Consider the following 12673-nt stretch of genomic DNA (forward strand, 5'->3'; position numbering starts at 1 on the left):
ACACCCTCACTCCCTAAGGCCAACAGCCCTTCCTCCCTGCCATACTCCATGGGTATGGACTCCATGGGTATGAAAGCACACCTGAAGTCAGTGTAGATGCCAACACTCTCTCCTTGGGGCAATTCTAAGTCTCCAATGAGGACCAGCAATCCAGCCCCTTGTGCCAAGGATCCCACTGCAAGGGCCATCACCCCATCCATGGTGACTGCTGTGTACTGGCCCTCCACTGACCACCCCCCATGAAGCTGCCCACATCTGCATACAATTCCCAGCCAGGCTCTGCCAAACACTGACACAACAGATCTGGTCCACTGGAACAAACCCCATCACTGATTTCCAAGTAATCATGCCAAAGGTCCAAGCCTCAACCTGAGTCCAGGAGTAGAGTGGCTGTGTTCAAGGCAATGATGGCCTGCAAGGCAACACTTAGGCTATGCAAAAAGGTGGCCTTACATTTTCCCATGTGCCTTGCCACCAGCCAACACCCTCCTCCCTGTTTCAACAAGACCAGGATCTGGAGTGGTACAAACACTACAGAATGAACCTCCGCACTCCCAGCAAGATGTCCCAGGCAGCTGCCACTGCCCAGAGACATGGCAGCCATTCTTCTGTCATGCAATCCAGTTTAATTTTTATGGGTTGGATGTCAACCACCCACCTGGGGTTCTGTCAGCCCAAATGGCCTGATCAACCGGCTCACAGATCTTCGGTGGGAAGAGTCCACCCAGGTCCCTTCAGGCAATCCAGGAGCATCTGGAGCTGAAGAGCATGATCCAGCAGAACCTCCAAATGTGATTCATGCTTCTCAGGTGAAAAGGTTATCCATACAAAGTAAATTAACACAGTAAATCTCAGAGCAATGGTGGGGCAATCCCCACTGGGAGAAAAAAAAACATATATAAGGCCTTGATCCCCAAGCTAGCATTCCAAAGATCCAAGGAAGGCCTGTTCCTTCAACTGTCAAGACACTCCAGTAACTGATGCTGCAGTTTATCCCCTGGCTAGCTATGTATTGCTACCCAGTTTGGACGGTAAATCATCCCACTTTGGATAGGGATGCTCCCTGGCCAAACTGGGTACCCTCTTGGGTCTTTGGTGGGGAATAGCATTCCTTCATCACACAGGAGTGTGGCTGTTGCCTTTGTGTGACCTATTTCAGGGGTATCTAGAAGCAGGGGTGTTGAGGGATGGGAAACTTCCAGCTGCTAATCCTGGGATTCCCAGGTTCAAGGCATTAAAGAGACTCATCTCCTCATTTTCCTTTGCTTCCTGTGTCTTACTATCAGGGAGGGGTTTTGAAGCCAATTCCCTTCTCTGCACCATTAACTTATTCCCTTTCTTTGCCAAATCCTTATTATATAAAGACATAAATGCCTGTACATAAGGGATTTTGTCCCATATCCCTGACCATTGGCAAAACACTTCCAGTGATGGTGTAGTAACTTAGAGAACCATTTAGGGACGATGTTCCCCCCACAGTCTGAAGTGTACATAGGCCAAGCAGTGTCACAATAGAAAATCAATTCCTTTTTAGTCATTGGATTATGGCTGTATACGGACCACTCTGCTAAAATTTGACCCAATGGGCTCCCTTTAGGAGTCAAAACAGGAGCCAACCCATGATGGCATGAAACTACAAACCCAAAACCATAACCATAGCAAGACCCCAAAGTGGGAACATATAAACAAAACTTGGATCCATAATTTCATTATTCCCAACAAGTGCTCACAAGCAAGTCTTAACATCTTATCTCTTGCCAGCCAATATTGCAAGCAGTCCTGACTAGACCCTGATGACATGAAGGCCAAGTGACACAAAGCCCAAATGTCAGGAAGAGATGGCCAGCTAATCAAGATTTTGCCAGCAACTGTCCATGATCTTTTAGCTGCAGCAATTTTCACTAGTTTATTTTATTTTTTAATTCCATATTTATTCTATTTTTTCTATTACCATTTAGACCCCTTATACCCCTCCCCACAGCAATCACCACACTGTTGTTTATGTCCATGAGTACTTTTTCCTTTTTGCTCAATCCTTCTACTCCCTCACCGACCCTCTTAGTTCAGTTTGTTCATTAGATGCCACATATGAGTGAAACCATATGGTATTTGTCTTTCTCTTATTGGCTTATTTCATTAGCATAATGTTCTCCAGGTCTATCCATACTGTCACAAGGGGTAAAATTTTCTTCTTTTTTATAGCTGAGTAGTATTCCCTTGTGTAAATATCCCATGTTTGTTTGATCCACTCATTTACTGATGGACACTTGGGCTGCAGCAGTTTTCAAAAGTAAGCAGTGTCCTTCCCGTTAATTCCACATTGCTGGCTAATCAAAACTTTTCTGGCAGCTTTCAGTGACAAGAGCCCAAGAAGCAAGGATAGAGAACCCCCGGTCTCCACACTGGTTCAAGTCACCTAGTCTTGGGGTCCATCTGCTCCCCAGAAACCTGTTTTGCTTCACCAGCTTGCTCCCAGGGGTGGCATCTGGGACCTGAGCCCAGGTCCTCCAGGACTTACCAAGATCCATGCCCTCCTGGCTGGCTGGCCAAAACCTGAAACCAAAGTGGATTCAGCTGCCTATGGCAGCAAAAGCCAAAATTGTGAGACAGGTGCTGGTGCAAAAGGAAAAAAACTTTTATTCAGATGTCAGGACCTGGGAGAATGGTGGACTCCCATCCCAAAGACCATGTTGCCTCCCTGCTTAAGCATTTGGTTCTTATAGAGATAGAGAGGCATGGGTTTTCATTTTCTATCTGATCATCCTGCTACCTTTTAGAGCTCTCAGGCCTTACCCATTTCTAAGCTTTAGAGTGCTTGGTGTAGGAAGCTTCCCCTGTGCCATCTTGGCCAATGAGGGAGATTTCCTGGCCCTCCCTGACTGTCTACAGTGTCATTATTACATTCCCTTAAAATTATACTTACTAAAAGCTCAGCAAGATGGCAGAGGAGTAAATGAAAGCCACACTGACCTCTTCCCAGGACCAATCTGGAATAACAACTAAATTGTGGAGAAATTACCCAGAACCAACTACTGAACAATTGTGAGAGAGAGAAGCCTTATAACCTTAAACAGACAGAAGAATCAGCTTCAACACAATCTGTCTGGTAAGGAGTGCAGTGGAGACTCGAGAGTGCTGGCTGGGCATCCACAGGTGGCAGCACCGGAGGTGAGTGGCAGGTTGGATCCCCCTGAGAAGAATGGGATCTAAACCCTAAACTGGGATCCCCAGCCTAGAGCACAAGAGCCCAAAAAGTACACAGATAACAACCAACAATGAAAAGCAGCAGGGTTACAGAGACAGATGGTTGGAGACACAAAGAGCCATTTAAAGGGCCAACACACAAATTTTCAGTTGCTGTCACTTACCTGGGGTTCTTTAGTAAAGGCAGGAGCAGAGTGAGCTAGAAATGCCTGAAGAGAGACTAGGGTTGAAAGCTCTGGGAAAAAGAGCTGAGAGAGTAGCCATTGGGAACCCGGTGCTGATTAATCCCCCATATAGCAGCGGCCGTCATGCTCAGGCAGACTACTCCCCTCTGAGGGGCAGCAGCCTGAGGGGAAACAACAGCCCCTCCACCAAGAGAAACTCTGTCCTGGTTCTGTGGTGCTTATACCTGACTGCTGAGTGCAGAGTGACCAGATTAACAACTAAAAAAGACTACCATAGATAGTAGATCCCTGGAATCTCAGCGAAGACTGCCTAAGGTCAAATGGGGTTAACATCTGACATCACCAGAGGCAGATCCAGAAAGAAAAAACAGTGGTAAATACTAGAGGCTACCAAGATGAAATCTACTGTGGTCTTCTCCATAACTGACAATATTTTCTTTCCTGTATAGCTTCTTAACATTCATTTCTTATCGATCAAGTTTGTGCATATTAAGTCACTAGAATTTATACTATAATTTATTTCTCTCCTTTCTTATAATAGTCTTAGTCTCTTTATACCCTTATTAATACTGGTTCATTTGATGCTGATAATGAGATTGTAGGGCAGGGGGGAGATATTTTTGTGGATGTGGGTTTGTTCCCTGGGCTTTGTGGTTTTCTTCTGGCAGTACCTGCACAATAGCCTACAAGATGTGGTGGATGGAGTCACCCTCAGTCAACCAGCTGGAGGGAAGGACCCACCAAAGAAAGACCCAACAACAATCAAAACCCAAAGGCAAACACAGAGCTAACATAAACAGCATCCCAAGAGCAGCAAGTTCAGGAGATCAAGGAGGCTGCACCACTGAATTTCTACCATAGAAGTTCACACCGCAAATTCAGGGAGTCAGAACAGATCAATTTAAGAGACTAACAAGAAGAGTCTCACAAACAATGAAAATACAAAGAAACAAATCTCAAACAAAAGGAAAGGAGGAATCCTCAGAAAGAATGCTAAATGAAACAGAGGCAAGTCAACTATCAGATATTGAATTAAAAACAATAGTTATAAGGAAGCTCAGTGAGATCACAGAGAATTACCAAAAACTACAGGGAATCTATGAGAAACTTGCTGCAAACTATATCAACATGAAAGGAAATAGAAACTATCAATAAGAACCAAGAGGAAATGAAGAATACAATCTCTGAATTGAAGAACACAGCAGAAAGAATCAAAAGCAGGCTCAGTAAAGCAGAGGATTGAATCAGCGAGCAGGAGGACAAGGTAGAAAAAACTCCCAGACAGAGCAAGAAAAGGAAAAAATACTAAAAAAAAGAACAAAGAGGGGCTAAAGGAACTGCAGGACAACATGAAATGTAATAATATCCATATAATAGGGAAGAAGAAGAGGAATGGATAGAAAAGCTGTTTGAAAAAGTAATGATGGAAAACTTCCATAATTTGAAGACAGAAAAAAGTCATACAAATATAGGAAGCACAGAGGGTCCCAATCAAGAGGAACCCAAAGAGGCCCAACCCAAGATGCATCATAATTAAAATGGCAAAATTCCAAGACAAAGAGAGAATTTTAAAGACAGCAAAGGAGAAACAGGAAGTAACATACAAGGGAGCCCCAATAAAACTAGCAGCTGACTTCTCAATGGGAACTCTATAAGCCAGAAGGGAATGACAAGGAATAGTCCAAGTAATGAAAACCAGAGGCTTGCAACCAAGACTACTCCATCCAGCAAGGTTCTCAGTTACAATGGAAGGTGAAATAATGAGTTTCCCAGATAAAACATGTCTAAAAGAATACACCTCCACCAAACCAGCACAGCTAAAGGGACTGCTTTAAGAAAAGAAAGAAAAAGAGTGAGAGAGAGAGGAACACAGGTATGAAGGATGTAAAATGGCAATGAATAAGTAGCTATCAATAATAACTTTAAATGTAAACGGATTAAATGCTCTAATCAAAAGACATAGGGTAGCTGAATGGATGAGAAATCATGACCCACACATATGCTGCCTACAAGAGACCCACCTCAGAACAAAAGACCTACACAGACTGAAAGTGAAGGGCTGGAAACAAATATTCCAAGAAAATGGACAGGACAGAAGACCCAGGATAGCAATACTCATATCAGACAAAATAGACTTCAAAACTAAGGCCGTAAAAAGAGACCCAGAAGGTCACTTCACAATACTCAAGAGAAGAATCCATCAAGAAGACATAAACGTTGTAAATATATATGTGCCCAACATAGGAGCACCCAAATATATAAGGAAAACCTTGGAGGACTTCAAGAAAGATATTGACAGCAACACAATTAAAGTAGGGGATTTTAACACTCCACTGTCAAAAATGGATAGATCTTCCAAACAAAATATCAACAAAGATATTGGGGCATTGAACAATGACCTAGATCAAATAGATTTAACTGATATATAGAGAGACTTTCATTCCAAAGAAGCAAAATACACATTCTTTTCAAATGCACATGGAATATTTTCACATGATAGGACACAAAACAAGACTCAACAAATTAAAGAAACTTGAGATCATATCAAGAATTTTCTCCAACCACAAGTGCCTAACACTAGAAACCAATCTCAAGGGGAAAAAAAACACACTCAAACTCATGGAGATTGAATAACGTGATATTAAACAATGAATGGGTTAATAATTAGATCAAAGAAGAAGTCAAAAAGTTTCTGGAAACAAATGAAAATGAACCCACAACAGTCCAAAACCTATGGGCACAGCAAAAGCAGTTCTGACAGGAAAATCGTAGCGATACAGGCCTACCTAAAAAAAAAAAAAAATAGGAGCATTTCAAATAAACAACCTAACCCTATATCTACAATAACTGGAGGAGGAACAACAAGCAAAGCCCAGAGTGAGTAGAAGGAAGGAAATAACCAAGATCAGAGCATAATTAAACAATATGGAGACTAAAAGAACAATTCCAAGGATCAATATATCCAGGAGCTGGTTCTTGGAAAAGACAAACAAAATTGACAAGCCTTTAAACAAACTTGTCAAGAAAAAAAAGAGAGAGGACCCAAGTAAACAAAATCAGAAATGAAAGAGGAGAGATTACAACTGATACCACAGAGATACACAGCATTATAAGAAATTACTATGAAGAACTATATGCCAAGAAATTTGAAAACCTGGGCAAAATGGACAAGTTTCTTGAAAATATATAGTCTTCCAAAACTGAATGAAGAAGAAGCAGAAAGCCTGAACAGACTGATAACAGCAGACAAAATTGAAGCAGTAATCAAAAAACTCCTGGCACACAAAAGCCCAGGAAGTGTTTCAGAGGGGAGTTTTCAGAGGGGAATTTTACAAAAAATTTAAGGAAGACCTAACCCCTATCCTTCATAAAATATTCCAAAAAATCCAAGAAGAGGGAAGACTCCCAAACTCTTTTTATGGAGCCAGCATCATCCTAATCCCAAAACCAGATATAGACACAATGAAGAAGGAAAAGTACAGACCAATATCACTGATGAACATAGATGCAAAAATCCTCAACAAAATATTGGCAAACTGCACCCAGCAATACATTAAAAAGATCATATACCATGGTCAAGTGGAATCCATCCCAGGGATGCAAGGATGGTACAATATTAGCAAATCAATAAATGTAATATACCACATAAACAAAATGAAACACAAAAATCACATTATCATATCAATAGATGAAGAAAGAGCCTTTGATAAGGTACAGCACCCATTTATGATAAAAACACTCGGCAAAGTGGGAATAGAGGGAGCATTCCTCAACATAATAAAGGTCATATATGAGAGACCTACAACCAACATCATACTCAAAAATTAAAATCTTTTCCACTAAGATCAGGAACAAGACAAGGCTGTTCACTTTCACCACTTCTATCCAGTATAGTATTAGAAGTCCTAGCCACAGTGATCAAACAAGAAAAAGAAATAAAAGGCATTCAAATTGGAAAGGAAGAAGCAAAATTGTCACTGTTTTCAGATAACATGATAGTGTACATAGAAAATCCTGTAGACTCCACCAAAAAACTATTCAAGTTATAAGTGAACTTGGCAAAACAGCAAGATACAAAACAACAGGATCCATAAGTCAAAGGCATTTTTGTGCACCAACAATGAAATATCAGAAACAGAAATCAGGGGGGAAATCTCATTTGATATAGCAACAAGAAAAATAAAGTACCTAGGAATAAACCTAACCAAGGGGTAAAAAAAATGAAAAATTACAAAATTTAAAAAAACCCTGTACTCAGAAAACTACACAACACTGAGGGAAGAAATTAAAAAAGACACAAACAAGTGGAAGCATGTACCATGTTCATGCATTGGAAGAATTAACATCATCAAAATGGTCATACTACCCAAAGCAATTTATACATCCAACACAGTCCTTGTTAAAATACCAATGACATATTTTACAGATATAGAACAAACATTTGAAAAATTTACAAAGAACCATAAATGACCCTGAGTAGCTTCAGCAATTTTAAGAAAGAAGAACAAAGTAGGAGGGATCACCTTACCTGACATCAAACTATATTACAAGCCCATGGTAATCAAAACAGCCTAGTACTGGCATAAGAACAGACACATACATCAATGGAACAGAACAGAGAGCCCAGAAATAAATTCAAGTCTTTCTGGTCAATTAATGTTCACCAAAGAGGGCAGAAGCATGAAATGGAGCAAAAATAGCTTCTTCAACAAGTGGTGTTGGGAGATCTAGATAGCTACATAAAAAAAAAAAGTGAAACTTGATCACCAGCTTACACCATATACAAAAATACACTCGAGATGGATAAAAGACTTAAATATAAGTCACAACACCATTAAAGTCCTAGAGGAGAACATAGAGAGGCAAATCTCAGATATTCCACACAGCAATATTTTCACAGATATATCCCCTAGAGCAAGTGACATAAAGGAAAAAATAAACAAATGGGACTTCATCAAAGTAAAAACCTTCTGCATGGCTAAAGAAAATATCAGCAAAATGAAAAGGGAACCAACCATATGGGAAAATGTATTTGCCAATGATACCTCAGACAAGGGTGTGATCTCCAAAATATATAAAGAACTCACACTACTCCACTCCAGGAAGACAAACAATCCAATTTAAAAATGGGCAAATGATCTCAACAGACACTTCTCCAAAGAGGATATACAAAGGACCCAGAGATATATAAAAGGACGATCAGCATCACTAGCCATCAGAGAGATGCATATTAAAACCACAATGAGATACTACCTCGCACTGGTCAGAATGGCCATCATAATAAAATCAACAAACAACAATTGCTAGCGAGCTTGTGGAGAAAAGGGAGCTCTAGTACACTGTTGGTGGGATTGCAGACTGGTACAGCCACTGTGGCAAACAGTATGGTATTTCCTTGGAAAACTAAAAATGGAACTGCCTTTTGATCCAGCAATCCTGGTACTGGGATTACACCCTAGGAATCCTGAAACACCCATTTTAGAACCTATGTACCCCAATGTTCACAGCAGCACAATTTACAATAGCCAAGTGCTGGAAGGAACATAAGTGCCCTTCAGTAAATGAGTGGATCAAAAAGCTATGGTACATTTACATGATGGACTACTACACAACAGAAAGAAAGGAGTTTCTACCCTTTGCAACAGTTTGGATGGATCTGGAGAGCATTATGCTAGGTGAAATAAGCCAAGCAGTGAAAGACAAATATTATATGATCTCACCTATAAGTGGAGCCTAATCAACAAAACAAACAAGCAAGCAAAATATAACCAGGACATTGAAATTAAGAACAATCTGACTAACCAGAGGAGAGATGGGAGAGAATAATGAAGGGAAAAGGAGGAAGGGTTTTCAGAAACATGTATGAAATACACATGGACCAAGCCAAAGTAGGGTATGATCAAAGGTGGGAACTGGGGATAGCTGGGGTTGGGTGGGGGAAAATGGAGACAACTGTACTTGAACAACAATAAAAAAATGTGGACAAAAAAGATTAGATGGAATTTTTGGACTACTTTATATTTTTTACTAAAAGTGATTTTTTTCTAAAGTAAATAAACAGAATTACAGCATAGCTTTTATTGCACTAATTATTAACATAAATAAAACAGAAAAAAATTAAATACTGTGCCAAGAGAATAGATAACCCTCATTATTGAACATTTGATATCGATAGAAAAACCCAAACCCTTAGGTTTGAATTTTGTGTTTTCTATTCAGTGACTTCCAATTTAAGATAATTCCATTGAATACCATGTTTAAATGTGTTGAAATGTAAATGTGTTATTTTACTCCATTAGATTAAAGTTCAACTTAGTAAAAAAAAAACAGCTTTGAATATGGTATATCTTAATCAATGTCTAATTATATCACTCACAAATTATGTAACTTTTAAATTCCTCTGTTTTTCCAACTATCAAGTCATGATTGTAATAGTGTCTACTTTTGGAGGTTTTCTTGAGTATTAAATAAAACACTTTAAATAGTACCTAACATATTAGTAGCACTCAGCCTTTGTTCACTGCTATTTTTATTTTATCATTATTATATAGTATCCAAGTATCAGAGGGCAATGTATCGTTAAGATATTGTATCACTAATAAATTTTTACTATACTGTATCATAAAAAATATATTTTCTATTGGTTTTTGGCCTTTTAAATAGTCTTTTGCCATTTAAATAATTTGTTCTTATGTCTATACTTAGAATTATTTTAGAAATAGTAGCTGCTGAATTTTAGTGTTGTTTGAACAGCTACTGATGTTTTCCTTATTTTATTAATGTAAAGGATTATGTTAATGAATATCGAACCACTCTTACAGTTTTTGAATAAATCTTGTTTATTGTTTTTCATTGTTTTTATATAATAAAGGTTTCTATAAGCTGATATTTTATTTATAATTTTCTCTGTAAATCAGAAGTGAGATTAATCTATAATTATAATTGTAATTAAAAATTACAAGTCATCTGAACATTTTTTCTTAAATTTTTGCATTAAAGTTATATTGGCTTGAAAACATAAATTTAGAAGATTTTTCTATGGCTTGGAGTAGCTAAACCTGTGTTTCTAACCAGATCCCAGGTGATGCTGATACTACCAGTCTGTGGACACATTTTGGATAGCAAGGGTTTAAATAACTTAACATTGGAAATATCAGACCTTTAGAGGTAAACTAAAATTCAGCTTTGGGGTCATTTGGCTTTAGAGTCTTCTCATTTTTAACATTCAATCAGCTTATCATTGATCTATTCATATTTTCCCTCTCTTTTTGGGTCTTTTTTATTTTTTAAAAATTTTATTTATTTATTTTTAGAGAGAAGAATGGAGGAAAAGATGGACTGAAACATCAGTGTATGGTCGCTTCTTGTGTGCCCCAGCCCAAGGATCTGACCACAACCCAGGCATGTGCCTGGACTGGAAATTGAACCAGCAACCCTTTGGTTCAAAGGCTGGCATTCGATCCACTGAGCCACACCTACCAGGGCTTCTTGGGTCTTTTTTAATAGTTTGTATTTTGCAGAAAATTATACATTTCCGGTAGGTTTTCATAGTCATTGCTGTAGAGTTGTCTACAGTGAGTCTCATGAATCTTTTCTCACATGCATCGGATTAGGATTCTTTTCTCATTCCTAAGCTCTTTTATTTTTTATTTTTTCCCTCTTCAACATTGTAAATCATCTATCTATTTTACATAAATATGTATAGTTTATTAGTCTATTCAATAAGCTTCTGGAGTTATTTTCACTAGATTTTTTACTTATTTATCTTTTTTACTATTTTATTATTTTTTAATTATTTTATTGTTGTTCAATTACAGTTGTCTGAATTTACCCCCCAACACTGCACCCCCACCCCAGCCAAACCCACCACCTTCCCTTGCTTCCACCCCTACTCCTTGGTTTTGTCCATGTGTCCTTTATAGATGTTCCTGGAAACACTTCCCCCCATTACCCCCTCTCACCTTCCCTCTGGTTACTGTCAGATTGTTCTTAATTTCAATGCCTCTGGTTATATTTTGTTTGCTTTTTTCTTTTCTTGATTAGGTTCCACTTGTAGGTGAGATCATATGGTATTTGTCCCTCACCGCCTGGCTTATTTACTATTTTTATGCTTTCTGCTACTTTTCTGTATCATTAGTTTAAACTTTTCCCTCTCTTGGTTTCAATTACCTGATTTTTAAAAAATGTTTTAAGATGAATATTTAGTTTCTTTAATTTTTGGTTTCTCTTAGGGCTCTAAATATTACTCTTAGTTCCACTTTTGGGGCCCTGTATGTTTCAATAAGAAGTGGTTTCCTTTTCATTGGTTTCATGAGAATTATGAGTTCCTTTTTATTGCCTCTTTGATCCAAGACTTACCTAGGAGTTTGTTTCTTAATTTCTAACTTTATGGGTTTTAGATCACCTTTTATCATGTATTTATAATTTTACATTTTTATGGAAAAATATTTTCTTTGTTTGTAGGTCATACAGTTCCTTATCTGTACTGTATAAAGTTATTTCATTATGTTGTTCAGTTCAACTGAATAATGTTTTGACATGTATAACTTTTGTATTATTTTTTTGGTCTGCAAGATTTCCTCTTAGTTCTATTGAGATATAATTGTCCTAAATCAATGTATCAGTTTAAAGCATACAGCATAATAAATGTTTTTTGACTGCTAATTCTGGCTAATTATGAGAAAGATATTTTGAAATCTCTAATTATAATTGTATATTTATAAATTTTCCCTGCCTATGTGTATTTGGCTGCTAAAGTAGACATTTTAAAAAAATATTTTTTAATTTATTTTTAGGCAGAGGGGAAAGGAAGGAGAAAGAGAGGGCGTGAAACATCAATGTGTGGTTGCCTCTCACATAGCCCCTACTAAGGAGCTGGCCTGCAACCCCGACATGTGCCCTGACTGGGAATCAAACCAGTAGCCCTATGGTTTGCAGGCCAGCACTCAATCCACTGAGTCACATCAGCCAGGCTAAAACAGACATTTTTTGATGCCCACTTTATAACTGTTATATCTTCTTAATGTTTATCTGTGCCTTTTATATAAGGATGGTCCTTAAACTCAAAGTGCCTTTAGCCTGCATTTCCACCTTGTCTGATAGTAATGTTACCATTCCTACTTTCACTTGTTTTTCATTTGCTTGACATTTCTTTACCAATACTTTATTTTTACCCTTTTGTTGTCATCTTGTTTTAAGTATGAATCAATAGGTCCAACAAGCCACATCTTCACATTCATGTTTTTCTAACATTTTAAACTTTAGCTTTCTAACATTGAGTTTAT

This window comes from Phyllostomus discolor, chromosome 1 (assembly GCF_004126475.2).
Source record: "Phyllostomus discolor isolate MPI-MPIP mPhyDis1 chromosome 1, mPhyDis1.pri.v3, whole genome shotgun sequence".
In the NCBI taxonomy this organism is placed as follows: Eukaryota; Metazoa; Chordata; class Mammalia; order Chiroptera; family Phyllostomidae; genus Phyllostomus; species Phyllostomus discolor.